Below are 27549 nucleotides of genomic sequence, written 5' to 3' on the forward strand. Positions count from 1 at the left end.
TTCCTCTGAAAGGGCACGGCCGACTTCCTTTCCTAATCCGATGAGACCGATGACCACGCTGTCTGGTCTCCTTCCCCAAAAAACAACCAACAACCACCCAGTAACTGAACTCTTTCAAGTTACTCTACTAACCCTCCCTTCGTAGAGAAAGAGTATTAGTTATGTGCGTGTATTTTTAGGCGTTATGTTCAAATTTGCGAACATTCCAGGTCTATATTCTTTTGGGTAACTTGGCTGCAATATACCACAGCTACAAGGAGTTGATTAAAATTTTTCTATTATGCAGTCATCCATTTGTATCCATGTTTATCTCAAACGGGGCAACGACCCGCATTGTAGTGTTTATCCCATTTTGTGGAGTAAGTCTCGCACTTTTTGTTCTAGCTAAATTGTAAATTTCTCTGTAATTGATAATCAGACAGAGCTGAAATTTGGATGGGTTATAGTTAACAACCCATCCTATGACTTTAATTTGAAATCGCGAAAAAATCTGTCCCTCACTGACCACAACATGAGAAAAACTGAATTTTGCGTGGCTTTACCCCCACCTATCGTATCCTATGCTGAGTAAGTCCGACACAGCGTCGCAACACTTCTACTCATTTACAGCGACCAGTCTCAGCTTAAAGTGTTTTATGAATTGTCCTCTTGGATGGTACTGTCTCGTGCTGATTAATTCCTCTGTAAGAACCTTCGACATTGTGCCCTTAGATACACCGATAAAAATTACCATGTTCGTACTGGGTGCACCAGCTGACTACACCCCAACATAATGTTTGTTTGAAATTCTTTTTCATTGTTTCGCGCTAACCTTGCTATACCTGTTGCAGAAAATACTACCACAAACATCACCGCATCATTCGCAAATTAACAATGCGGTAAAACGAAGACTATCGTCAAAGAATGGGCACTCCGTTGTTGGGTATGGAAAGCTAACTGGAAATTTTTATCATTATTGTTTTATTCCATTAAATAAAATAAGTCACATAACTGAATATTTTGAATAAATTTACCTTAAAGCTCTCGTTTTAATTAATCTCGATGTATAAATAGTTTGACCATTTTAGTATAGCGACGAGAAACGTCGGCCGCTAAGGAAGAGCGGTACTAAAATACGACCAGGCCATTGTCTATGTCGTTTTCGCACCAGATGAAGACAGACGTGGAGCGCATATAAAATCATGCCGGAAATATTATTGACCAGGAACTTTACTGATTCCATTCTACACAATGTTTAATTCTATAGGACCATCAATGAGTTATTACAGTGCGTACGGAATACAGACTAAAACATCATTTTGAGTTCAGTTGGTTGTTCACATTTGTTTATTACAATACTTCACTGGTTGATTACTAAAATTATCAACTTATCAACGAATTTTTTGATTCAAATTCAGTCCATTATTTCACATACTTCCTCTTTTATCGTCATTACTCCATGGCATAAAACTCTAGTGTTTGTTCACCTTCATTATTCTTACTTGTTTTTGTCGCCACTCTATTTTCCTTCCCTCAGTGTGGCACGCTAGCCGGCCGCGGTGGTCTCGCGGTTAAGGCGCTCAGTCCGGAACCGCGCGACTGCTACGGTCGCAGGTTCGAATCCTGCCTCGGGCATGGATGTGTGTGATGTCCTTAGGTTAGTTAGGTTTAAGTAGTTCTAAGTTCTAGGGGACTGATGACCACAGAAGTTAAGTCCCATAGTGCTCAGAGCCATTTGAACCATTTTTTTTGTGGCGCGCTAGAATTAATTTGACAGGCAGTTGTCTTCCATTTCTCTATTGTCCGGCTACAAGTGCAGTCTATAATATTCAGTTTTATTTTTTTCAGAAAATAAATTTCCTTTCTGGTGCAACCTGGTCTGGTGCATTCTCGAACTCTTTGATGAAGTTCCATTTCAGTAGCCTAGATTCTGCTTTTTTTCCTTGCCTTTTGGTCAACAACTTCTGCTGCCACAGAAGAGGATCGGTATGGCCTTGATTCCGTAAAAATTTCATTCCTGTAACTTATTAACGGTATCGCCTTAAGTTCAAATTGTTTCTTTGTTAAAGAAAATAAAAAAATGAATTGTACGTTCTTTCCACGACGTGATCGTTAGAGACGGAATTCAAGCTCGCGTTTGACTCGTATAGGTTAGGAAATGCCTTTCTTTACAAGGGCTCCGCCCCCTAGATTATCTAAGATAAAGACACTGAAACCAAATCCAATGGCTGGGGGGGGGATTGGAAACCAGTTAGTGCCAGTCACTAGCTCGGATCCTTAACCACTGCGGCGCCTCGCTCGATCAGTCTTAAGATGTTACATAATAATTCGTATAATTTATTAATCGTGCTAATTTTGTGATTTGCTTATGGTTCGAAATAACTGCGAATTTTAAAGAAAAAATTTGCACTGAATGATAGTACTCGCCGTGGGCAACACTGTGAAATGCTCTTTGTGCTCGCAGGCTTTAACTCTTAAAACGGTAGTCCACTAGCATGTGCAGAGGAACAGATAAAGAACACTTTCAGAACAGAGTAAAGCAACAACGTGTTACCGTACCGTACAGTAAACTATCAGAACAGTTTCTTTACGAGGAGCGTTCAAAAATTTAACCGACATGATAGCGATATTTGCACAGTTAAGTGCTACGTACCAAGTTCATACTCTCAAGAATTCCAGAAGATACGTAAACTAATTCATACCGTTAACTAAGAAACGAAACAGGCGGAAAGAAAACTCGAGATAAGGCTAACCATTTAACAACTTTTTTTTTAATTTTCCGGATCCCGGGGGTATTATAACCAGCTACAGACATCTTGCACTTCTTAAACATAGGACCAAAAGTTTTACCACACATTAAACAAAAACAAAAAAAAAAAAAATACTACGAGAGAGAGAACGGATGAATAATATGAAGACAGATCATAGTGAGTATTACGTTCTGATTAGCTAGTAATATACATTTTAATCAATAATAAATTTCACGAAGGTGACATGAGTCCGTAAATGAAACTGACAATTCTAGTGTTTGTCACTCTAATTATTAATAGCGCAGATGTGGTAACACGATCATATTTTGAGGTTTATCCCTGTGCCTGTCATGGATGTCGCATCATGTTGACCAAGTTAGGTAGATTGTTCTATACGTATATATTACATAGAATGAATCTCTTCCGGGACAGGTCTAATTTTTCCTTTCCTATGGGCTATCGAGCATTTAATGTTGTTCCACAGTGTCTTTGTTTGGACATTCTAGAACATATTCCCTGATAGTCTATATGTTCAGCGGCCCAAACCCCATCTATAGTCTTAACGTATGCAGACCCAGTATGCTCCCCTATCGATCAGGCATACGGCATTACTAGCTTTAATTTATGTTAAAAAGGAGTACACTGTTTTCCACTTTTAGATACGCTCTTCCAACCATTACGGGATCTAAGAGTGCCAGCACCATGCACGCTAGTCTGAGCGCGAATAGGCAATACGCCATTAATTCTGCTGCTTACGACGAATAATGTGAGACATAGCATACATTTCGTAGTAACTGGGGTTCAGATATACTCCGTACAGAAAGGAAATAAAAACTGCGGCATAACGTTCTCTGTAAGTACGCAATAACGGCTAGCAGTAAATAACAGTTCGGCAAAAAATGGCTCTGAGCACTATGGGACTTAACATCTATGGTCATCAGTCCCCTAGAACTTAGAACTACTTAAACCTAACTAACCTAAGGACATCACACAACACCCAGCCATCACGAGGCAGAGAAAATCCCTGACCCCGCCGGGAATCGAACCCGGGAACCCGGGCGTGGGAAGCGAGAACGCTACCGCACGACCACGAGATGCGGGCTAACAGTTCGGCAGTCATCATCAGAATGCATAAGGAGTACAAACTAATAGATCATATTAGGCTCTATTAGTAATTCACACTCGCTTATGAAAATACTTTACTGGTTGCCTTATTAAAACGTTAATAATATATTCTCTATATCTATGTTAACCACTGCGTCAGTTCGCTCGGTTATCGTCAGTACAATAAAATCACAAAGTTAATTGCGGAAGTTATTGTAGCATTGCGTGACGAAAGAGTAAAACTGACCACCCTGTAAGAAGGTGGTCAGGATAGTTCCGACTGAACCGTTTTAAACTGTAGCCCCGTTTTAAGTCTTACAATGAACACCTTGAGTCCGGGGTCGCAGAAGGCCAATAATATTTATGGAATGCGACGCCCCACATATTGTCTACCATGTAACTACAATATTGGCTGCTAATGGAAACAGTAGACGTGACTGGAGTCATCCGATGGTGCACACAGAATAAGGCTAAGGAGCATAGTTCAACTGCTTAGCAGATGAATAACTAACAACAGTGCTACAGTGTTAGTGGTGTTGACACAAAGCAGAACAGTGGCAATGATAAACAAAGCAGCCGGCCGCTGTGGACTAGCGGTTCTAGGCCCTTGAGTCCGGAACCGCACTGCTGCTACGGTCGCAGGTTCGAATCCTGCCTTGGGTATGGATATGTGTGTGTGTGTGTGTGTGTGTGTGTGTGTGTGTGTGTGTGTGTGTAATGTCCTTAGGTTAGTTGGGTTTAAGTAGTTTTAAGTCTAGGAACTGATGACCTTAGATGTTAAGTCACATAGTGCTTAGAGCCATTTGAACCGTAAACAAAACAAAAATTGCATTGTATCGAAAACAATTGCCGCAGTTGATACTTGGTCAGAAAGGGACTCAAGGAATGTCGCAGAGTGAGAAAGAAGTGATAGATGAGATACTGGCGTTTCTGCAAGATGAGTTGGTGGAATGTGTGGTGTCGTATACGCTCCAGTGTGTGGACAATGTGCATGAGGAGTACAATGATGACGATAAGTACGTAACAGGTGAAAGTGATGCTGAAACAGATATCGAGACAAGCAGTTCATCATCCTTGTGAGACAGTGAGCCACAGATCCTGTTCCCAGCGAAACGTAGTAAGGGGCAATCGTTGTCCAAGCACTGAATACTGAACATAATTAAGTACGTGGAAGGTCATCCGCAGCATAGAAAAAAATTATGACCATATTTAGAAGTCCGCAGTAATATGACCGTGTAGTGCATACGGAAAACGACCGTTATTCAAGGGAGGACAAGGCGGACTTGTTACGAAAACTGGTATTGGCGCGTTTCAAGATGCCCGATACAGTTTACAAGTTGTGCATGATAGCGACTTACTACATACACTGAAAAGCCGAAGACACTGTAACACCTGCCTAATATCGTGTAGGGCCCCCGTGAGCACCAAAAAGTGCCGCAACACGACGTGGCATGGTCTCGACTAATGTCTGAAGTATTTCTGGAGGGAATTGGCACCATGAATCCTGCAGCTATGTCCATAAATTCTTAAAAGTACGAGGGGGGGTGGAGATACCTTCCGAACAGCACTTTGCAAGACATCCCAGATATGCTCAATAATGTTCATGTCTGGAGAGTTTGGTGGCGAGTGTTTAAGCTCAGAAGAGTGTTCCTGGGGTCACTGTGTAAGAATTCTGGACGTGTAGGGTGTCGCATTGTTCTGCTGGAATTGCCCAAGTTACTCGTAGTGCACAATGGACACGAATGGATGCAGGTGACCAGACAGGATGCTTACGTACGAGTCACGTTTCAGAGTCGTACCTAGACGTATCAGGGGTCCCATATCACTTCAATTGCACACCCCAACATACACCAGCTTTAACAGTCCCCTCCTGCCATGCAGGGTCCATGGGTTCATGAGGTTGTCTCCATACCCGTACACGTCCGTCCGTTCGATGTAATTTGAAGCGAGACTCGTCCTACCAGCCTACATGTTTCCAGTCATCAACAGTCCAATGACGGTGTTGATGGGCCCAGGCGAGGCGTAAAGCTTTGTGCCTGCAGTCATCGAGGTAACATGAGTCGGCCGTCGGAGCCGAAAACCCAAATCGATTACGTATCGTTGGATGGTTCGTACGCTGACACTTGTTGATCGCTCAGCACTGATATCTGCAGCAATTTGCGGAAGGGTTGCACTTCTGTGATGTCGAACGATTCTCTTCAGTCGTCGTTGGTCCCGTTCTTGCGGGATTTTCCTCCGACCGCAGCAATTTCTGAGATTTGATGTTTTACCGGATTGCTGATGTTGGCAGTTCACTCGTGAAACGGTCGTACAGGAAAATACCCATTACACCGCTGCCTCGGAGATAGTGTCCCTTCGCTCATGCGCTGACTATAACACCAAGTTCAAACTCACTTTGATCATGATAACCTGCCATTGTAGCAGGAGTAACCGATCTAACAACTGCGCCAGACACTTGTTGTCTTATATAGGCGTTGCCGAACGCAGCGTCGTATTCTCCTCTTTACATATCTCTATATTTGAATACGCACGCGTATACCAGTTTCTTTGGTGCTTCAGTGTAGATTCCAGTGATTTCAAGGGGAGCAATGGATGGTTGTACAATTTCAAACAGTGCTACGGCACTGGAAGACGTAAAGTAACGAAATTTCAAATAGTCAACTTGGTGAGCCACAGAAAACTGCGGTATCGGCCCGAAAATTTGTAGAAGAAATAAACAAAATTATTCCATCGTTCAGTAAGGAATTTGTTTCCAACTCCGACCAATCCGGATTTTAAGAGGAAATATATGCGAAAGGAAACATGGAAATTAGAGGTATCAAGAGAGTTGTACCAACATCAACTAATACCAATGCCGTAACGCATTCGTATACAATTAGGCAGACTGTTAATTTGGATAGCAATTTGGCTGGAAAGTTATTTATTGTACTGCGAGAAATTAGATGTACTCTGTCGTCTATGATTCTTCCTCTTATGCGTAATCTTGCAAGGCAGTAGCGTATATTTGCGACACAGCAAGCAACAGTGGGAAAACGGGCGTAACAGAACTGCAGCTATGGTAAGAACACTGCCTTTGGCCAATACCTGGTCGAAATAACTCGCTTTTAATAGATTTTTGGTCTACGTGTAAAAATCATCCTGTTTTAGAGGCAACCATCCCTCCCAGAAAATGTGACATAGCAATTCATACCATGTGGAAGTACTTGACGAATTCAGCCTCTGGATGTTCGTTTTTTCCGTGCCTATGAAACAAATCATCGCACTATCTTCTGCTACACCTTAAAGGATAGCCAGTTTCACGGTAAGGTTCACGGCAGACTGTTCCGCATTTGGTAGCATGCCATCACATTCCATCCATGTTCAGCACCGGGCTGCAGCGATGTGATTCTACTGCGTTCTTTGAGAGTGTGCACCTAGCTCAACTTCGTACACGGTTTGTAGCTCCGAAAGAATTCGCCTTCGCTCTTGATGGTGCGAAACCTTCTGATTACTGTGGCACTCTGTTTTTCATTCGGAGGTCTTGGTGCATGCTAATGGTTTGTTTTCAACATTTCTTGAATGTCGACAATGACCATTTTGTGAAGTGCAGTGCATACATCCCATAGAAGGTTGATCTCTGCACCTACCAGGCACTCGCTTGGTTTCGCCCTCCTGATGCACATGGTGTGTCATTAACAGTTAATATTTTTCCTGTCATAGCAGTTAACACAAACTTTCAGATTAGCCTTACTAGAGACTGAACTTGCGACCTCGCACTCAAAGGGTTCCTTGTTAATACATCCTGTCCAGCCACACCACAAAACAAACCCTATCAGTACCGGGCATCGAATCCCGGTACGCCACTAACCACTCGCCTACATTTGAACAAATGTGTAACCATGGAAAATCGAAAATCTATTCCAATATAGTTCATAAAATATCACCTAATCAAGTCGGCCTACAAAGCGACGAATTTGTTTCTGCGTGTCTTTCGTGTTCCAATACTGTCTTTGTAAGAGCTGCATTGTTGATGAGGGAACTGTGTTTCAGCAACGTAAATGGCCTACTTTCATAATAATACTGCCGTCGCAAATTGGACCACGCCACCGCTGAAACGAAACACGCTGATGGGGGTAGGACGGGAGAAGGCGGAGGCTGTTGTAAAATTTGATAGTCACATGAGCGTGGCGCATCTGCCGTTCTTCGGCTAAAATGAGCCTCAGCATTACCGTGTAACAGGAGAAGAGCCTGTTTCAGAAACCAACGGCGCCTTTCTTTCATAATTTCTTCGAAGTTACCTGGAAGGCTGTTGTCGTGAGCTGCTATATTGGCGGTATTTGTTTCTAATAAATTCTTCGAAAGGATAACTTTTACGTCTTGAAAAATATACTTTTAGCCTGTTCTTGGTTCTTAAAGTTGCTTAATTCAGATGATATAAAAACGGAAGAGAGATGTGGCGATCGGTGGTGACTAGAATCTCTTTAGGTATAATTCATACGTATTATAAAAACTGATGTAAATAAATGAGTATGTATGTGTGTATGTCCCACATCTCCTCATAAACCAGCGGATCGATTTCAGCCAGACTTGGCACACATATCACTTACTGCCTGGAAAGAATCGTTGTGGGAGAAGAACCGCTTACCTAAGATGTGGGTGGAAAAATGCAGTGTAGTCCACGGCGCGGCATTTCCCATACTGTAGTCATCCAGTATTTTAGAATGAGATCAATTATTGGCTTGCAACAACCTTCACACATAAGTTTTCTCGCTGAAAACCTGAAAAAAAGCTTATCGCTTTCTGTGTTTTAGATGTTCATGCGGTAAAACTGCCTACACATTTTGCAGAGAGTATGCACATATATCACTGAATGTATCAGCAAAATTGTCAAGATATGACGTCATAAGCACTGAGATGCATGAAAAACTGCCACATCATGCGAGACGTTTAACTTATTACTTCTTTGATACTAATTATATCCACAACACGTTTCGCACGCAGTAGCCACATACACCACTGGATGTGCCTGCAAAATTATATCATTCTGCAGCTTGTAGCTGAGGAGATAACGTCATAAACACTGACCTGCGTGAAAATGAAACTTCAGGGCGAAATTCTCTAGAGATACAGGTGAAATACGTATACAGATACGTGTGGAATTTGTTAAGTACATGTGAAAGCAGGCTAAATCACGGGTAAAAAGTTCATCCTAAACGCTGGAAGGATTTTAAAGAAATGTCGTACACATATTAGTTACGATCTGGAAAGAAATACTGTTGGATAAGAACATCAGCCTCCTACTGGAATGAGCTTGATAACGTGCAGAGAGTAAGGGAAGGAGGAGATCGACACTGATACTGGGGGGGGGGGGGGGTTAGATGTAGACAGGGAGTAGACTAGGGGGCAATGGACAGAGGGAAGGGGGGAGAAGAGGAAGACAAGACAGGGAGAGGAGAGGAAGAGATGGACAGATTGTGCGGGTGGGGGGGGGGGGGGAAATTGGACTGGAGGAAGTGGATATAGGCAGAGGGTAGAGGAGATTCGCAGAGAGAGGATGAAGGAGAATATGGACTAATAGAAAACTGGAATAAATACATACCTGGTAAATGCCGAGTACTCGGCTACAACTAAATATTTTCCTATCTTCGGCGATGTGCAGGCAAGTGGCAAGTGACATACGTGAAGGTAAGCTGTTATTAGTACCCTCTTTCTGTGTCTCAGAAATGTGATACTGTGACGCTGATAACAAAGTGTCTTACTTTAATATTCGGTGTGGCCACAAAACATTACTGATTTTATTTACTTATTTACAAGCCACCGATTATGAAATTGCGTGCCGGCTGCGGTGGTCTAGCGGTTCTAGGCGCTCACTCCGGAACCGCGGGACTGCTACGGTCGCAGGTTCGAATCCTGCCTCGGGCATGGATGTGTGTGATGTCCTTAGGTTAGTTAGGTTTAAGTAGTTATAAGTTCTAGGGGACGGATGACCACAGATGTTAAGTCCCATAGTGCTCAGAGCCAGCCATGAAATTGCGTGCCTGTGGAGCATCGTCTCAGTTGTGCGACTAGCTTCTTGATTTCCTGCCACGAAGATCACAGTTCATAGTAACTGAAAGAAAGTCATCGAGTTAAACGGAAGTGATATCTGGCGTTCCCCAATAGTAATTGATCCTCTGCTGTTGATAATTTATATAAAAGAGTTTGGAGACAATCTGAGCAAAGCCCTCCCAGATTGTTTCAGATGATGCTCTCATTTACGTTCTAGTGAAGTCATCAGAAGATCAAAACGAATTGCAAAATGCTTTAAACACTAAACTGTATGGCGCGGAAAATGGCAATTGAATATAAATAATGATATGTGCGAAGTCATTCACACGAGTACTAAAAACAATCCGTTAAGATATTAAATCGTGAGTTTTATAGTCGTCATGTACAGTCGATCTAGACGTCGATTGGTGTATTATCATATACATCGGAGGATGTGATACAGTGGTTAACGCACCGAACCCGTTTCTAGGAGGACAGCAGTTGAAATTCCCATCATGTCACACAGATTAATATTATCCATGGTTTCCCCTAAATCACTAAAGACAAATGACTGGCTGGTTCCTTTGGAAAGGACACAACCAGCTTCCTTCCCAATTCTTACCCAATCCCAGCACATGTTGCATCTCTAGCTGTCATCGACCTCTTCTTTTTGCGATATATTGAACTCACATATGGCCAGGTCTCTAGCAATTAATTATCGTTAACAGGCTACTCTGTCTTTCCTGAAAGCACTTTGTTTGATGCATACGAGTATGTACGCTTAAAGCCAACTCTACATACAAAATTTTTGATGTTCTTCAGGGATATTTTCTGAGTATTTTGGGATAGGGACCCTTGGTCTCCGGTGGTTCATTAAAAAAGTAATAGCATTTGATTTGATTCCTTATCCCTTTTATCTTTGTACGTGTACTGCACAGAAAATATCTGCACAACAACGGTAATTTCGTCAATACGCGCTGTGTCTGTTTGGGAAGAATCTAGTTCCATTCAATCACGGTACTTATTGAGAGCAGTAGTGCCCTCTTTTCTCCTCGCCCTTAAACCTGCTGTCAGTAACTACTCGGTTCTCCGTCGGATTTCTTTTTCGGTAGTATTAGTTGTACGTTAGCAGCGCTACACAGCTTTGTGGGTAGGTTTACAGATGAATTAGGCGAAATGTAACTCATGAAGTGGTTCACTGGATGCAATGGATGAACGGCACGACGACTTTGAGAGCTGTTCCCGGAGCGACGGCAAACCACGTCACGGTGCATTAACATCTGTTCTTACATTAATATGTTTCTTGTTGTACGATTAGGTCATTGCACATTACAGGCTAAAAAAAATCGCTGTTGTGGATGTACTTACACGTAAACCTCATTGGGTAAACAAACGAAATAAGCCATAATATCATTATTAATCTGCCACATACAACCGGAGACCACGGATACAACATACAAAAAGAGTCAGAAAATATTCCTAAACAAACTATGAAATTTTGCACGGGAGTTAGAGTTCACCCAGTGTTAGACAAAATTACGAAATTGAGCTACTTAATGTGGTCGAGCGAGGTGGTATAGTGGTTAGCATACTGGACTCGCATTCGGGAGGACGACGTTTCAAACCCGCGTCCGACCAGTCTGACTTAGGTTGCCCGTGATTTCCGTAAATCATATCAGGAAAATTCCTGGATGGTTCATTTGAAAGGGCACGGCCGACTTCCTTCCCTAATCCGAGGGGTCGATGACCTCGCTGTTTGGTTCCATTCCCCAAATCAACCATTCAACCGACTTAATCTGAGGATAAGAAGTTTCAATGGCGATTCTTTGATCACTAGATGTAGAAGAGATGCTGATGGGACGTTTCTGACAATGTGACTTTGGAAAAAGTTAAGCGCACAGTTTACATAAGCGAAGTGTCTTAAGAATGACGGTGCGTGTTAATGCGAAGGTGATCAATAAGTCGGAATAATGGGCCCCTTCTTCTATTCGTGAGGTGGAGGCAACGTGCTGGATCAGCGCGCAAACCTTTTCCTTTGTTAGCGACAACACAAGCGCTAACCTATTCCTGCGGAGCAGGCTACGTTCTGGATCAGGGTGCAACCCTCTTCCTTCCCAATCGACCACAGAATCACTAACCACACGTTATACGCACACGTTACAGGAGGTACCGATAGAAAAGTTTCTTGTATCTCTGAGAGGTCGAACAAGCAAGTTGCTAAAGCGGCTACCAGCTCAGAAGCGTACAAGAGAAGTAAGTAAATAAAAATAAATGTGGCGTAATGAGGTGAAAAAAGAAAAACGTAGAATCCCTTCTCTTATTCTCCAGCAGAGGGGGCTAAATTATAGCTATCACCTGTCCTAGCAATGCAAGAAACCAAAATCAGCACTTACAAACTTATTGTCAGCATTTCGTTTAATATCAAGTAACAACGAATGTGGTACTCGATACAAATAAAGGAAGAGAATTTTGAATGAAGAATATAACGGCAGGGATAAATAACTGGACATTCACATGTGATACCAAACATATTTACAAACATATGTCGGTGAACGAGAGGAGGAAATATTTTGTTACATGGAGGAGTATACTTTAAATCCAAATTTTTAAAACGTGCAATAATTCCAACTAGGAAACCAGTCGTTATTTGTTACCTTACATTCTATTCTCCCCTAAAATCTAAGGTATTGCTAGACTGTTAATATTGAAAGCCACAGCCGGCCAGAGTGGCCGTGCGGTTCTAGGCGCTACAGTCTGGAACCGAGCGCCCGCTCCGGTCGCAGGTTCGAATCCTGCCTCGGGGATGGATGTGTGTGATGTCCTTAGGTTAGTTACGTTTAATTAGTTCTAAGTTCTAGGCGACTGATGACCTCAGAAGTTAAGTCGCATAGTGCTCAGAGCCATTTGAACCATTTTTTTGAAAGCCCAGGTAGCGGAATTACCATGAAGTTATCTGTGTTTCGTAAAGGTGGTCGAAAAGTTATTTTAATGAGAAGCAGAGGAACCTTGTGGACGGTGGAAAGTTATTTGTATATCACCAAAAGAATATTCATTTCAGTGAAAGTATTGCCATTTATATCTGTACATCTCCGGCTCCATTGCGAAACGTTTTTCTACACGAGCAACAGTATGAATATTTATGATTCAGCCACGCATCTAATATACAAGTGATACGACGTAGCAGGCACAATTTTCCATTTTTTTTCCCCGAAAGGTATAAGCATAGTCTCTGCTTTCGAAGGTACCACTCTTATTATGCAGAAGATTTTCTGTGAGAGTTTCGGTTAACAGATTTCATTAAAGTTACATTGTCAGGATGAGGAAATGTCTCGAAGGAAGAAGTGAAGGGAGATACGGAATTAATATTCGGTCGACTATGAAGTCATTAGAGGCAGTGCACGAGGAGGGGTTGTGGGGATAATGGGTAAATAACTGACCGTGTCTTCTCGAAGGTAGTATCAGGCATTTGCTGTAAGAGATTTAGGGAAAATATGGAAAACTTTATATAGATAACTAGACAGCGTATTTGAACCGATAACCTCGGAAATATTGGCCTAGTGTGGTAACCATTGCACAACGTCGCACTGTGAAAATACACACATGAAAAAAAGTTTTGCATCACCTCGGTTTCGATAATTCGGGACCTGTACAGAAAATTGGAATAGAGATCGAAGTAAGTATCATTTTCGTCCTTCTTACTGCTCATGAAAATCACGCATTGCATGTTGTACCACCATACAGCGAAACCTTCAGAGGTGGTAGTCCACATTGCTGTACACACCGGTACCTCTAATACCCAGTAGCACGTCCTCTTGCACTGATGCATTCGTCGTGGCATACTATCCACAAGTTCATCAAGGCACTGTTGGTCCAGATTGTCCCACTACTCAACGGCGATTCGGCGTAGAGTGGTTGGTGGGTCACGTCGTCTATAAACAGCGATTTTCAATCTATCGCAGGCATGTTCGATACGATTCATGTCTGGAGAACATGCTGGCCACTCTTGTCGAGCGATGTCATTATCCTGAAGGAAGTCGTTCACAAGATGTGCACGATGGGGGCGTGATTTTTCGTCCATGAAGACGAAACCCTTGCCAATATGCTGCCGATCTGGTTGCACTATCGGTCCGAGAATGGAATTCGCGTATCGTACATCCGTTACGGTGCCTTCCATAATCACCAGCGGCATACGTCGGCCCCACATACTGCCACCCCAAACAGCAGGGAACCTCCACCTTGCTGCGCTCGCTAGACAGTGTGACTAAGGCATTCAGCCAGATCGGGTTGCCTCCAAACACGTCTCCGACGATTGTCCGGTTGAAATCATAAACGACACTCATTGGTGAAGAGAACATGTCAATCCTGAACGATCCATTCGGAATGTTGTTGGGCCCATCTCTACCGCGCTGCATGGTATCGTGGTTGCAAAGATCAACCTCGCCATGGACGTCGGAAGTGAAGTTGTGCATCATGCAGCCTATTGTGAACATATTTAGTCGTAACACGATCTCTTGTGGCTGCGCGAAAAGCATTATTCAACATGGTAGCGTTGCTGTCAGGGTTCCTCCGAGCCATAATCCGTAGGTAGCAGTCATCCGAGCAGGAATAGCCCTCGGGCGGCCTGAGCGAGGCATGTCATCGACAGTTCCTGTCTCTCTGTATCTCCTCCATGTCCGAACAACATCGCTTTGGTTCACTCCCAACGCCTGGACACTTCGCTTGTTGAGAGCCCTTCCTGGTGCAAAGTAACAATGCGGACGCGATCGAACCGCGGTATTGACCGTCTAGACATGGTTGAACTACAGACAACACGAACCGTGTACTTTATTCTTGGTGGAATGACTGGAACTGATCGGCTGTCGGACCCCCTCCGTCTAATATGGCTGAACATGCATGGTTGTTTACATCTTTGGGTCGGTTTAGTGACATCTCTGAACAGTCAAAGGAATTGTGTCTGTGATACAATATCCACAGTCAACGTTTATCTTCTGGAGATCTGAGAACTGGGGTGATGCAAAACGTTTTTTGATGTGTGTGTTTTCTACGAATATCAAGGTTAGATATGTCAGATTCTAGTAACTCCAAATACATCTAATAACATTACTGAACGCGCCGGAATAATAATTCGGAAAAGACAGGGCTTTTCGCTAATCGTATGGAAGAAAAACGAAAGTGAGGGGACGCATGAAGTGTGTCAGCTAACAGAGAGAGCTGTTGCTTTTTATAACTTGTTACCGCTTTTCATGGCAGTGCAAATTTTACAAACTACAGAACAGTTTTCAGATTTAAGCGACTGTTCGGAGATGTCGTGAACAGCAAATTATCATCTGTCCTGGCTGAAACACACACACACACACACACACACACACACACACACACACACATATTTGACCATACGCTACGTTTGTGAATCTTCATGTCATTTTTCTTCGCGATAACAGCTAATTTTTGCCCACACTACAGAAGACACTGCAATAAACCTCTTACTCTCTGGGATGGCAGATGGCTGCCGATTGTGGTATGACCGGTATGCTCCTACATGTGGAGCTTGCATAGTGAATACTCTGGCGATTGCAGTCAACGGAGGTGCTGCATAATCCTTCCGTGATTAAAAATAAAGTATAAATTTTTGACAGGAAAGTTCTTCATATGCTGCAGGATCTGGTCAGATTTCCTTAATGTAATACAAACTGTCTCCAGTATAAGAACGTAGGACACTTAATTTCCTTTAATTCTACAGTGCCGCTTTAGCCACACCACAATAATCTTTCTATCATGAGGATGTAATTTTGGCATCTTTACTATCTAATGCAACAATTATTTTTTGGCTATGTGGTTCTTTAATTGCAACAACACGAAAGGCGAGCAGACCACATGTGGAGATACATCGCGTTGCTAAAGCCTACTCGTAGTATCTTCACTATGCTTAGTCACCGGATGCGTGAGCACGAACCAGAATAAGATGCTACATCCACATCTACGTCAGTACTCTGCAAGCCACCTGACGGTGTGTGGCGGAGGATACTTCTGGTACCACAAACAGATCCCCCCCTTCCCTGTTCCACTCGCTAATGGCGCGTGGGAAGAATGATTCTCGTTAAGCCCCTGTATTAGCTCTAATTTCCCTTATTCTCTGGACTCATATAGAGGCCCAAAGGGAAGTTAACTACCTGGCCGTCTTCGTTTCAGTGTGTGTTGCAATCAGTTTGTAAGTCGCTCTTCATTGCTGTTCCTTCGGCAAGTAGTGCCTCCACGCCATTCGATCAAGTTGGTTAGTCAGCTTTCATTTTGTGACTCTAACACTATCAACTGAACGCCTACTTTGAAATATGCAGTTGTCTGTCGCATAAGGGTGATGAAAAATAATGGTAGCGATTGTTTTAATGTGGGTAATTAGTGATCAACGACTGCTTTTCACTTTCATGCAATTTTTATGCTCTCTCAAGTTATTACCACTTTGTGATTTTTTTCCTAATTTCTATATCTGGTTCGTAATATTAACTTCAGCGCTACCACCATTAAAAACGTAGGTTCATTATAGAGATCAAATTGGAAGATTAAGTCTCCCAAGTTCAAATTCTAGATTCCGGTGCGTATCAGCAGTTATCTGATCAGACAGGAGTTATTAGGATTTAGCTGAGTTATGAGAGACATCAGCCATCCTTGCGCAGTCATTTACACCTAATTTTGTTGTAGTGCATGATCTTATGGAGCACCACTCATACGCAGTGGTCAACTTAATCACACGTTAGTGGTGCCACGAATCGATCTATATACTTTCAGAATATTCAACGATTTATCGGTATGCTTTCTGCAGATGCGTTCGCCGGTCTGCGTTACTGCCAGAAGTTGGAGGTTGCACACAAGAGGAGGCGAAACGATGAACAAGAAATGTTCACGAAGCAAAACCATGTGTTTCCAACTCGAGTCAATTTTCTGCACTGAACGTACCCGCTGTTACAAACCAAAATTTTACTGTGCCGTCATATTTAATTGCTCACGGCAGCTTCAATGAGCTCATTGCTTTAAAACCACACATACGTGAAAACTAGATACATGTGAAAATTACAGACCTTCAGGGATGAAGGTCATAATTATCTACGCTGCATAATGATACGCTATGACGAAAGATTTTCTATGGAAGTAAGCAAATGGAGAGTATCTCACCTAGTAACTTCTCCGTGAGGACATAGTACGATACCATTCCGCCCTTCAGAACGCAGAGTTAGCTTCCCGTCATGGTGTGCATATACAGAAGAATGTGAAAGATTTGCTTTGGGTTATGAGTAGAAAAATTAGTTTATCTTTTCAAAACGGTTGTAAACAACAATATTCCAGAATGTATTGCCGAAATCTCTGCTGAACTGCACACAGTAGCATTATTACTGATAATCAACTAGAGTGTACACTCGCCACTAAAGAAGAAAAACGGTTCATGTGAAACATTAAGTAGTTCACGTGCTTCCCACCAATAATTATGTTAATGTCGAATTTCAGCTTCAGTGATATACATAGTAAAAAACTGTCAGTAGAGTCCATTAGTGATGCGTCCTCCCGATACGAGATAATGCAATAAAGCGTGATAGCTTGGTGCGCCAAGAGTCACACAGTTTCTTAAGTCAAGAAACAAGCGGAATATGTTCAGACGTAAAACACACCACCACCATAAAATAGAATAAAAAGGACACACGCTATTATTCTAATTCACGAAAATGCTAGCAAGATCAAGTATTCAGTTGTGATGACGACTCGATGGTTGCTGGAGTTAATGAGGGCCGGTGTGGCCGAGCGGTTCTAGGTGCTTCAGTCTGGAACAGCGCGACCGCTACGGTCGCAGGTTCGAATCCTGCCTCGGGCATGGATGTGTGTGATTTCCTTAGGTCAGAACGAGTATATCTAAATTCTAGGGGACTGATGACCTCAGATGTTGAGTCCCATAGTGCTCAGAGCCATTTGAACCATTTGAGCCACTAAAACACGAGGGCTCTTTGGAAAATAAATTCCAATTAGTCACGAAATGGAAGCACTGTGAAAATCGGACGAACCTTCGCTCACATGTGTTGTATAGCGTCTCTAGTATGTCCGTCGATCGCTTCACGTCGCTCTGCTCAGTTCTGAGCTCACGGTGAGCACGTAAAAAAGCCTAGAAAGTAGTGTCTCCCGCCAGGTATGAGAGCCTGGTGAGAGATTTCTCCTGATTTCATGCAGCCCACATGACATAGCTGTCATACGGTTCCATCTTCTTGAAAGTTCCAGGCTTCACTCTGCAGGGGCAATGAGGACGCTCCTGCAACGTTTTTGATGGGAAGTGTTTGATCACCCACAATACGGCCCGTAGTAGGCACTCACTGTGTTTCATCTCTGGTCACATTAAATGCTGGCTATGAAGACCACCTTTGGCACAGACAAATCAGCGCAGAGAATTGGCGGAAAGCACAGGCGGCTGCCTTATATGAAGAGGGTACCAGAAAGTTGGTACAACGCTACGGCAGATGTCTAAATCGGAGCTGTGTCTATGTGTAGAAGTGGCTGGAGGCTGTAGCTAACTATTGCAAACAGAATATTATTGATTTTAACAGTAGCTTCCATTTCGCGACCGATCGTAACTTACTTTCCGAACAGCCCTCGTATGTCTCGATATTTCCTCTTTTCCAAGTATGATCAGTACAGCAGACAGTGAGTTTTCCGCGAGCAGCGAAGTGCCAATTCAACTAAGTCATCGTCTGTTATCAACACGAAATAGTGGACCACAGTGCAGAAACAGCAACGAGCTCGTACATCCTTCTGTGCGTAAAGTACTGGGTATGGGGAACAGTGGTGTAAAAAATACACGATTGCAACGTTTCGTGTTAAATGTTAAATTATGACCCACATTATATACCATCACAGCAGTTCTTTGCCTGGATTGGTGATGTTAAGTTAGGTCACCTACTGCAATGATTAAAGACCCCCTGACATCAGAACGATTTTTCGCAGATTTCTCAATTATTTTTGTTTTACGCACCACTATATAAGGCTCTCGCACGGTCTTTCACCTCACAACTAGTGTCCTCTTGCAGGGTTTTATTGTGGACCGATGGTACACTAGTGGCCATTACAAATGCTACACCACGAAGATGACAAGCTACAGACGCGAAATTTAACCGATAGGAAGAAGATGCTGTGATATGCAAATGATTAGCTTTACAGAGCATTCACACAAGGTTGGCGCCGGTGGCGACACCTACAACGTGCTGACACGAGGAAAGTTTCCAGCCGATTTCTCATACATAAACGGCAGTTGACCGGCGTTGCCTGGTGCAACGTTGCTGTGATGCCTCGTGTAAGGAGGACAAATGCGCACCACGACGTTTCCGACTTTGATAAAGGTCGGATTGTAGACTGTCGCGATGCGGTTTATCGTATGGCAACATTGCTGCTCGCGTTGGTCGAGATCCAATGACTGTTAGCAGAATATGGAATCGGTGGGTTCAGGAGGGTAATTCGGAACACCGTGCTGGATCCCAACGGCCTCGTATCACTAGCAGACGAGATGACAGGCATCTTATCCGCATGGCTGTAACGGATCGTGCAGCCACGTCTCGATCCTTGCGTCAGCAGATGGGAACGGTTGCAAGACAACAACCATCTGCACGAACATTTCGACGACGTTTGCAGCAGCATGGACTATCAGCTCGGAGACCATGGCTGCGATTACCCTTGACGCTGCATCACAGACAGGAGCGCCTGCGATGGTGTACTCGACGACGAACCTGGATGCACGAATAGCAAAACGTCATTTTTTCGGATGAATCCAGGTTCTGTTTACAGCATCATGTTGGTCGAATCCGTGTTTGGCGACATCGCGGTGAACGCACATTGGAAGCGTGTATAGCCATCGCCATACTGGCGTATGAACCGGCGTTGATGGTATGGGGTGCCATTGGTTACACGTCTCGGTCACCCCTTGTTCGCATTGACGGCACTTTGAACAGTGGACGTTACATTTCAGATGTGTTACGACCCGTGGCTCTACCCTTCATTCGATCCCTGCGAAACCCTACATTTGAGCAGGATAATGCACGACCGCATGTTGCAGGTCCTGTACGGGCCTTTCTGGATACAGAAAATGTTCGACTGCTGCCCTGGCCAGCAGATTCTCCAGATCTATCACCAATTGAAAACGTCTGGTCAATGGCGGCCGAGCAATTGGCTCGTCACAATACGCCAGTCACTACTCTTGATGTACTGTGGTATCGGTTTGAAGCTGCATGGGCAGCTGTACTTGTACACGCCATCCAAGCTCTGTTTGACTCAATACCCAGGCGTATCAAAGCCGTTTTTTACGGCCAGAGGTGGTTATCCTGGGTACTGATTTCTCAGGATCTATGCACGCAAATTGCGTGAAAATGTAATCACATGTCAGTTTTAGTATAACATATTTGTCCAATGAATACCCGTTTATCATCTGCATTTCTTCTTTGTGTAGCAATTTTAATGGCCACTAGAGTATAACCCGGAAGATCTCACCTATTTGTGCCTGGTGGAACATCTGTGGGGTTGGCTAAGACAGCTCTAACCCCATGCTGTTTCCAAACTACTGATAAGAGATTTGAACGCGTATGTTCAAACTATCTTCGGAGAAGGATTAACCGGTTTTCTCTAACTGTGAATATTTTCCATGTATCGATGAAACAATACCGTCTTTTTGTGAATAACAATGTCACTTGTATACAGGTCAGAGGTGATGCTACATTCTTCTCCCGTGAGGGTAGATGTTCACTGTCGGATCAAAAGTATCTTGACGCCCGTATGATAGGCGAAATTGACCGCTACAGTTCACGAGAGGCGCATCACACAGTACAAAAGGAGGCAGCCATTAATGTTTCGTCAGTAGAGAAACAGAAACTGCAGAATGGATCGGTCAAGAAAGCTTAGAGACTTCGAACGTGGAGTAATCGTTCGATAACACCTGAGTAACAAATCCACGTAAGACATTTAAACGCTTCTGAAATTCCCTGAATAGACTGTTGGCGATCGGGCTGTGAAGTGAAAACGCCGAGGAACAACCATAGCTAAACCGAGACCAGACAGACGTCGTGTACTGACGGAAAAGGGACCATCAATAACTGCGAAAGTTGGTTGTCTAAAATGGCACGAAATCAGCAGAAGGAATCACTCGTGAGATCCGAAGTGCTACTGGAAGTTGATCACTGGAGTCGAATGATCTGGACTGATGTATCACGATATAGCCTGAGGCAATCCGATGGAAGAGTCTGGGTTTGCCAAATGGGTGGGGAATGTTAACTGCAATCCAGTTAAGTACAGAGGACGTGGCGTTACGGTATAGGGATGGCCGTCTTCAGGCCACGAGTGGCCTACCGGGACCATCCGACCGCCGTGTCATCCTCATGGAGGATGCGTGTAGGAGGGGCGTGGGGTTAGTACACCGCTCTCCCGGTCGTTATGATGGTATTCTTCACCGAAGCCGCTCCTATTTGATCGAGTAGATTCTCAATTGGCATCAAGAGGCTGAGCACACCCCGAAAAATGGCAACAGCGCATGGCGGCCTGGATGGTCACCCATCCAAGTGCCGACAACGCCCGACAGCGCTTAACTTCGGTGATCTCACGGGAACCAGTGCATCCACTGCGGCAAGGCCGTTGCCTTATGGAGAGGTTGTGGCCCATTTATTGTGCTTAAGAATAAGGATATGAACACATTTTACAGCATTGTGTACTATAGGAACAGTTCAGAGAACATAACTGTGTGTGTAAGGATGACACAGCACGATGTCATAGAGCAGCATATGTAAGGCAATTGTTCAGTGGACAGTAACATTCTTGAAGTGGTCTGCCCTGCCCAGAATCTCGACCCCAAACATTAGCATCCAGCATGGGTTTCAGCTCTTAGGAAGAATGGGTTGCCGTTTCTACACAGACATTCATACACCTGATTAAAAGTGTATCCAGCAGAGTTCAACTCGCAATAAATACGAATGGTTGTAACGATTTGCCTATGACGACCATTAGTACGGCATTTCTGCTCCTCTCACAAACAATAAAGATAGGAAAATGTGTTGAAAAACGTTTCTGAGCGACAGGACGAAGTTAAAAGTAGGAGCGTTTCATTTGTGTTGAAACATGTTGCAAAAATACTGCGACACCATGCAGTGTCCGGCAGCGCTGGGGAAAATAAAGTACCCGTCAAATATATCGTGGGCGGCGAAAACAGGTCGACAGCACTCAGACCGGCAAGGAGCGTCGGGACGCCAGTACTGCTGTCCAGATATTAAAAAATGACGTATTAGTCAGCCATTGCTCTGTATAATTGAACGACTGACGTAATGTTATACACTGGTCAGCCGAACCTTCATGACCACCTACCTAAAGGCCGGTATGTTTACCTCTGGCAGTGATAATACCGATAATGCATCCTAGCATGGAAGCAATTAGGCCTTGGTTGGTCGCTGGAGGGAGTTGGCACCACATTCGCACACACAAGTCACCTAACTCCCATAAATTCTGGGGAGGGGGTGCAATGAGCTTTGATGCCAAATTCTATCACATCTCAGATATGTTCGGTCAGGTTCAAATATCGCGAGTGGGTGGGCCAGCACATCAACTGGAACTTGCCATTGCGTTCTTCGAACCGCTCTATCACACCCCTGCCCTTGTGGCATGGCGCGTTATCTTGTTGAAAAATGTCATTGCCGTCGGGACACATGAACATAGGAAGCCGTGTACGTGATCTGCAAGAATTGTGGGAAGTGATCTGATCGAGTAAGGCCCCCGTGCTGCATCCAAAAGTACCGCATCACCACGTGGCATGGTCTCGACTAATGTCTAAAGTAGTTCTGGAGGGAACTGACAGCATGAACCCTGCAGGGCTGTCCATACATCCTTAAGAGTACGAGGGTGTACAGATGACTTCTGAACAGCACGTTACAAGATATCCCAGATATGCGCAATAATATTCATGTCTGGGGAGTTTCATGGTCAGCGGAAGTGTTTAAACACAGAAGAGTATTCCTGGAGCCAATCTAGCAATGCTGGACGTGTACGGTGTCGCAATGTCCTGCTAGAATTGCCAATGTCCGTCGGAATGCACAATGGACGTGAATGAATGCAGGTAATCGGACAGGATGCTTAATTACGCGCCACCTGTCAGAATCGATCTAGACTATCGGACGTTCCATATCACTCCAAATGCACACGCCGCTTGCCATTGCGGACCCTCTACCAGCTTAAACAATCCCCTGCTGACATGCAGGGTCCATGGATTCATGGGGTTGTCTCAATACCCGTACACGTCCATCTGCTCGATAAAATCTGAAACGAGACTCGTCCAACCAGCCAACATATTCCCAATCATCAAAAGTCCAATGTCGGTGTTGATGGGCTTAGTAGACGCGTAATGCTCTCAGTCGTACAGTCATCAAGGGTACACGAGTGGGCATTCGGCTCCGAAAGCCCATATCGATGATGCTTCGTTGGATGGTTCGGAAGCTGACACTTGTTGATGGCCCAGCATTGAAATCTGCAGCAATTTGGGGAAGGGTTGCACTTCCATCCATCCCCCTGCGGGTCCGGGGTAAGAATAGGCCCGAGGTATTCCTGCCTGTCGTAAGAGGCGACTAAAAGGAGTTTCAACCGTGTCAGCCTTCCATGTGATGGTCCCCCTTGGGGTTTGACCTCCATTTTTCAAAATTCTACAGAAGTACGAGCCTTTTGGGGAAGGACGCCTTACGTGCTGTACCACAGGTCCTCAGTGCACTAAGACCTTGGCACTCAGCATTGTACCAGCGTTGTAACCGTACCCACTATTCCTCAAATTGGGCCTAAACGCCTGATGGGTTGTACAAGTTACGCCCATAGTGCGTCCCCATCTGCACCTACGATCATGATGGACTTTCCATGGCACCAGAAATCCAGCACGGTAGCCAGCCCGTTGTGGTGGGGTCGTCATGTACCCTCTAGGTTGTAGCCCCCTGACAACACAGGGATCGTCCTGCCGATACCTGAGCTGCACCCTCCCCACGTCGGCCAAGGAGTAGATGCCCGTCTCCTTGGGGCATCAGGACTCCCGGCAACGGTCATCCTGCCAGGTGGCCCTTGCTGAGGCTGGGTGGCGCCCGTGGGGAGAGCCCCTAGTCGGAGTGGGTAGTACCGGGGTGGACGTTTCGCAGATGAAACGTCAACACGTATCAGGTCGCTCTGCGGCCGAGTCTTCCAAAAGGAAAGGTACTGTCTCTGGTTCTGGTTCTCCTGCCCTTTCCCCCTTGGCCACTCCTTGGGAGGAGGGACAGGCCCGCCGGCTTGGGGCGAAGTACTTCTCCCGCTATTTGGTCTGTTCTCGAACCGATGGGGGGACGTTCGCCACCTCCAAGCCCATGTTCTTTGTTCAGCACATTGAGGACATCTTCGGGGAAATTGAGGCTCTCAGTAAGATGCGTTCGGGGTCCGTTCTTATAAAGACCACCTCCGCCACACAGTCGGTGGCGCTCCAGGCGTGCAACCGCCTAGGGAACATCCCAGTGTCCATTGGCCCGCATCTGGCACTAAATAGGACGCAGGGGGTTATTTTTCATCGGGACCTCCTGCTGCAATGTGATGAGGAGCTCAGGGCCAACCTGGAGCGCCGAGGCGTGCATTTCGTCCGGCGAGTCCAGCGCGGCCCCAAAGACCGTCACATCGACACCGGGGCCTTTATCTTGCCTTCGAGTGGGACGTTCTCCCGGAGAAGGTAAAGGTGATGTGCTACCGGTGCGATGTGCGACCTTACGTCCCGCCTCCTATGCGCTGTTTTCGGTGTTTGCGCTTTGGGCACATGTCATCACGGTGTGAGGCTGAGCCCCTTTGTGGCGATTGTGGACGTCCTCTTCGTGAGGAACATACATGCACCCCACCACCTCAGTACGTTAATTGTCCTGGCATCCACTTGCCTAGATCCTCAGACTGCCCCGCATATCAGAAGGGGAAGAAGACACAAGAATTCAAAACTTTGGATCGTCTCTCTTATTCTGAGGCCACGAAGAAGTATGACTGCCTCCATCCCATGCCGTTGACCACTTCGTTTGCCTCAGTTGCGTCCACCCCTTCCGCTGTATCCTCACCCCTATCCTGTCCCCCCTCCACCACCTCCCCCCATCCGGGGTCTCTGCCTCCGCCTCCCAAATCCCTCCCTTCCAAATCCTCCTCCCCCGTGGCCCCCACCCCCTCTGCCCCAGAGGCCACCCTTCCTCCTCGTCCTCCCCCCCACTGCCTGAGAAGCGATCCTCTTCTCAGGCGTCCATCGGGGAAATGTTCCGGACCCCTGCTTCCGAGTCCATAGTCCGATCGAAGCTGGATTATGGGAGCTTCGTCTACTCGTCTGCTCGGCCATCCCTCTTACACCGTCTCAACTCCATCCACCATCGGGGGGTTACGTCTTGCGACCGGAGCCTTCTACACTACTCCTGTCGAGAGTCTTTATGCTGAAGCTGCCGAATTACCATTGGCCTACCGGTGCGACGTACTGCTGTGTCGGTATGCCTGCCAGCTGTTGTCTATGCCCAACCACCCCTCTTACCAGTCCTTCTTCGCCGATTCTCTCTACCGTCAGTACGGGTTTTATGTGTCTGCCCTGCTGCCCCCCGGAGTCCACTTCCGTCGCCTGCTTCGACAATTGGATTTAGCCCTCCCTACCACCTTCAGAGAGGGTGAGAGCCCGACACCACCTGGGCTCCAGGCTCCGGTTCATATTTATCTCGACTTCAGCTCACTTCCGAAGGAGGGTACTCCGGCTGCAGTGTATTGCTCACGGTTGTCGAACTTCGTGCTCGACGTGCCGGTCACACCTTTATTTACACTGATGGCTCCAAAACTAACGATGGTGTTGGCTGTGCCTTTGTCGTCGGGGCCACCACCTTTAAATACCGGCTCCTCGACCAATGTTCGAGCTTTACGGCCGAGCTTTTTGCTCTCCATCTGGCCGTTCAGTATGCCCGCCGCCACCGCCATTCATCGTATGTACTCTGCTCTGACTCACTCAGTGCTCTTCAGAGCCTTGGAGCTCCCTACCCGGTCCATCCCTTGGTTCAACGGATACAGCAGTTCCTCCATTCTTTCGCTGATAATGGTTCTCCTCTCAGCTTTCTGTGGGTTCCCGGACATGTAGGAGTGCCTGGGAATGAGGCTACGGATGCTGCAGCCAAGGCTGCAGTCCTCCTGCCTCGGCCAGCCTCCCATTTTGTCCCGTCATCTGACGTTCGTGGGGATGTTTGTAAGAGGCCTGTGTCGTTGTGGTGGGATGCTTGGTCATCCCTCCAAGGAAACAAGCTCCGGGCAGTAAAACTGCTCCCAACTGCTTGGACAACCTCCTCCCGACCATCTCGGCGAGAGGAGGTCCTTCTGACCAGGTTGCGGATTGGGCATTGTCGGTTTAGCCACCGCTACCTGCTCTCCGGTGACCCAGCCCCGCAGTGCCCTTGTGGTCAGGCATTAACAGTGCGCCATGTTTTATTGTCGTGTCCCCGCTTTAGTCAATCTCGTGTTGTCCTGTCCCTGCCATCTACTTTACCGGATATTTAAGTTGATGACGCTCGAGCAGCTGCTCGTGTTCTGCGTTTTATAACTTTGACTGGCTTGTCCGAAGACATCTAACAATTTTACTTATTTTACTTATTTTATCTGCATCTTTGTCAAGCCTTTCTGGTGTCCCCCCTCCACTTGAGTTTTACTAGATTCCATGTGCTCTAATAACTGTGACTCGGCGCTAATGACCTCAGTAGTTGAGCGCCCTTAAACCCCACCAAAAAAAAAAAAAAAAAAAAAAAAAAAAAAACCTTCCATCCGTTGACTGATTCTCTTCAGTCGTCGTTTGTCCTGTTCTTGCAGGATCTCTTTCCGGTCGCAGCGATGTCGGAGATTTGATGTTTTATCGGTTTCCTGATATTCACGATACACTCGTGAAATGGTCGTTCGGGAAAATCCCCACTTCATCTCTAACTCGGAGATGCTGTGTCCCATTGCTTGTGCTCTGACTGTAACCTCACGTTCAGATAGTTGAATCTTGATAACCTGCCATTGTAACAGCAGTAACCGATCTAACAACTGCGCCGGACACTTGTTTACTTATACAGTACAGACGTTGCCGACCACAGCGCCATATTCTGCCCGTTTACATATCTCTGTATTTTTGTACGCCTGCCTATACCAGTTTCTTTGGCGCTTCAGTGTAGAAAATGCTATGCTGCGGTATTACAATGTGCGGTGTCGCTATATTTCTTGCAGTCGGTCTTAACTGCTTTAGCAAGGCATTAAAACCAATAGACAAATCATTTCTACCGTACATGTTCTTTTCCCTTCTGTATAATTTTACACAAAAATCGTATGACAGCCACGTAGTGTTTTATTTCTTCCTGGCAGTCCGTTTAACAGAAAACTGTAAAGCTGTATTTTGGGCTAAATTTTTAATCCTACCCTTTCGCATATTAAAACGATGTGAGATACTATCATTAACGCTACTATCCCCGCAGGTACTCATGGACAGAGAGATGAAGGAGAAGAAGGATTGGACGTGCATACATTTCCTATACGTAATTAGCAATTTCGAACCATAGCCAGGCTCGCTAGTGTATTGTATATTTAACCTTCAATTTAGTTTTGTACTTCTGTAAATCTTATATATGTAAGCAGTCAAATAAATTTGTAGCTGTTTTCTCAAACTGTATTAACGAAGACAGTGGCT

The 27549-nt window shown here is 45.2% G+C and overlaps 1 pseudogene; it reads right to left on the reverse strand.

Annotated features, from left to right (window-relative positions):
• Positions 1-21369: 21369 nt before the first annotated feature.
• Positions 21370-21487, reverse strand: LOC124556898 (annotated as a pseudogene).
• Between the last annotated feature and the right edge of the window lie 6062 nt (positions 21488-27549).

Source organism: Schistocerca americana, chromosome X (genome assembly GCF_021461395.2).
Source record: "Schistocerca americana isolate TAMUIC-IGC-003095 chromosome X, iqSchAmer2.1, whole genome shotgun sequence".
Classification (NCBI taxonomy): domain Eukaryota; kingdom Metazoa; phylum Arthropoda; class Insecta; order Orthoptera; family Acrididae; genus Schistocerca; species Schistocerca americana.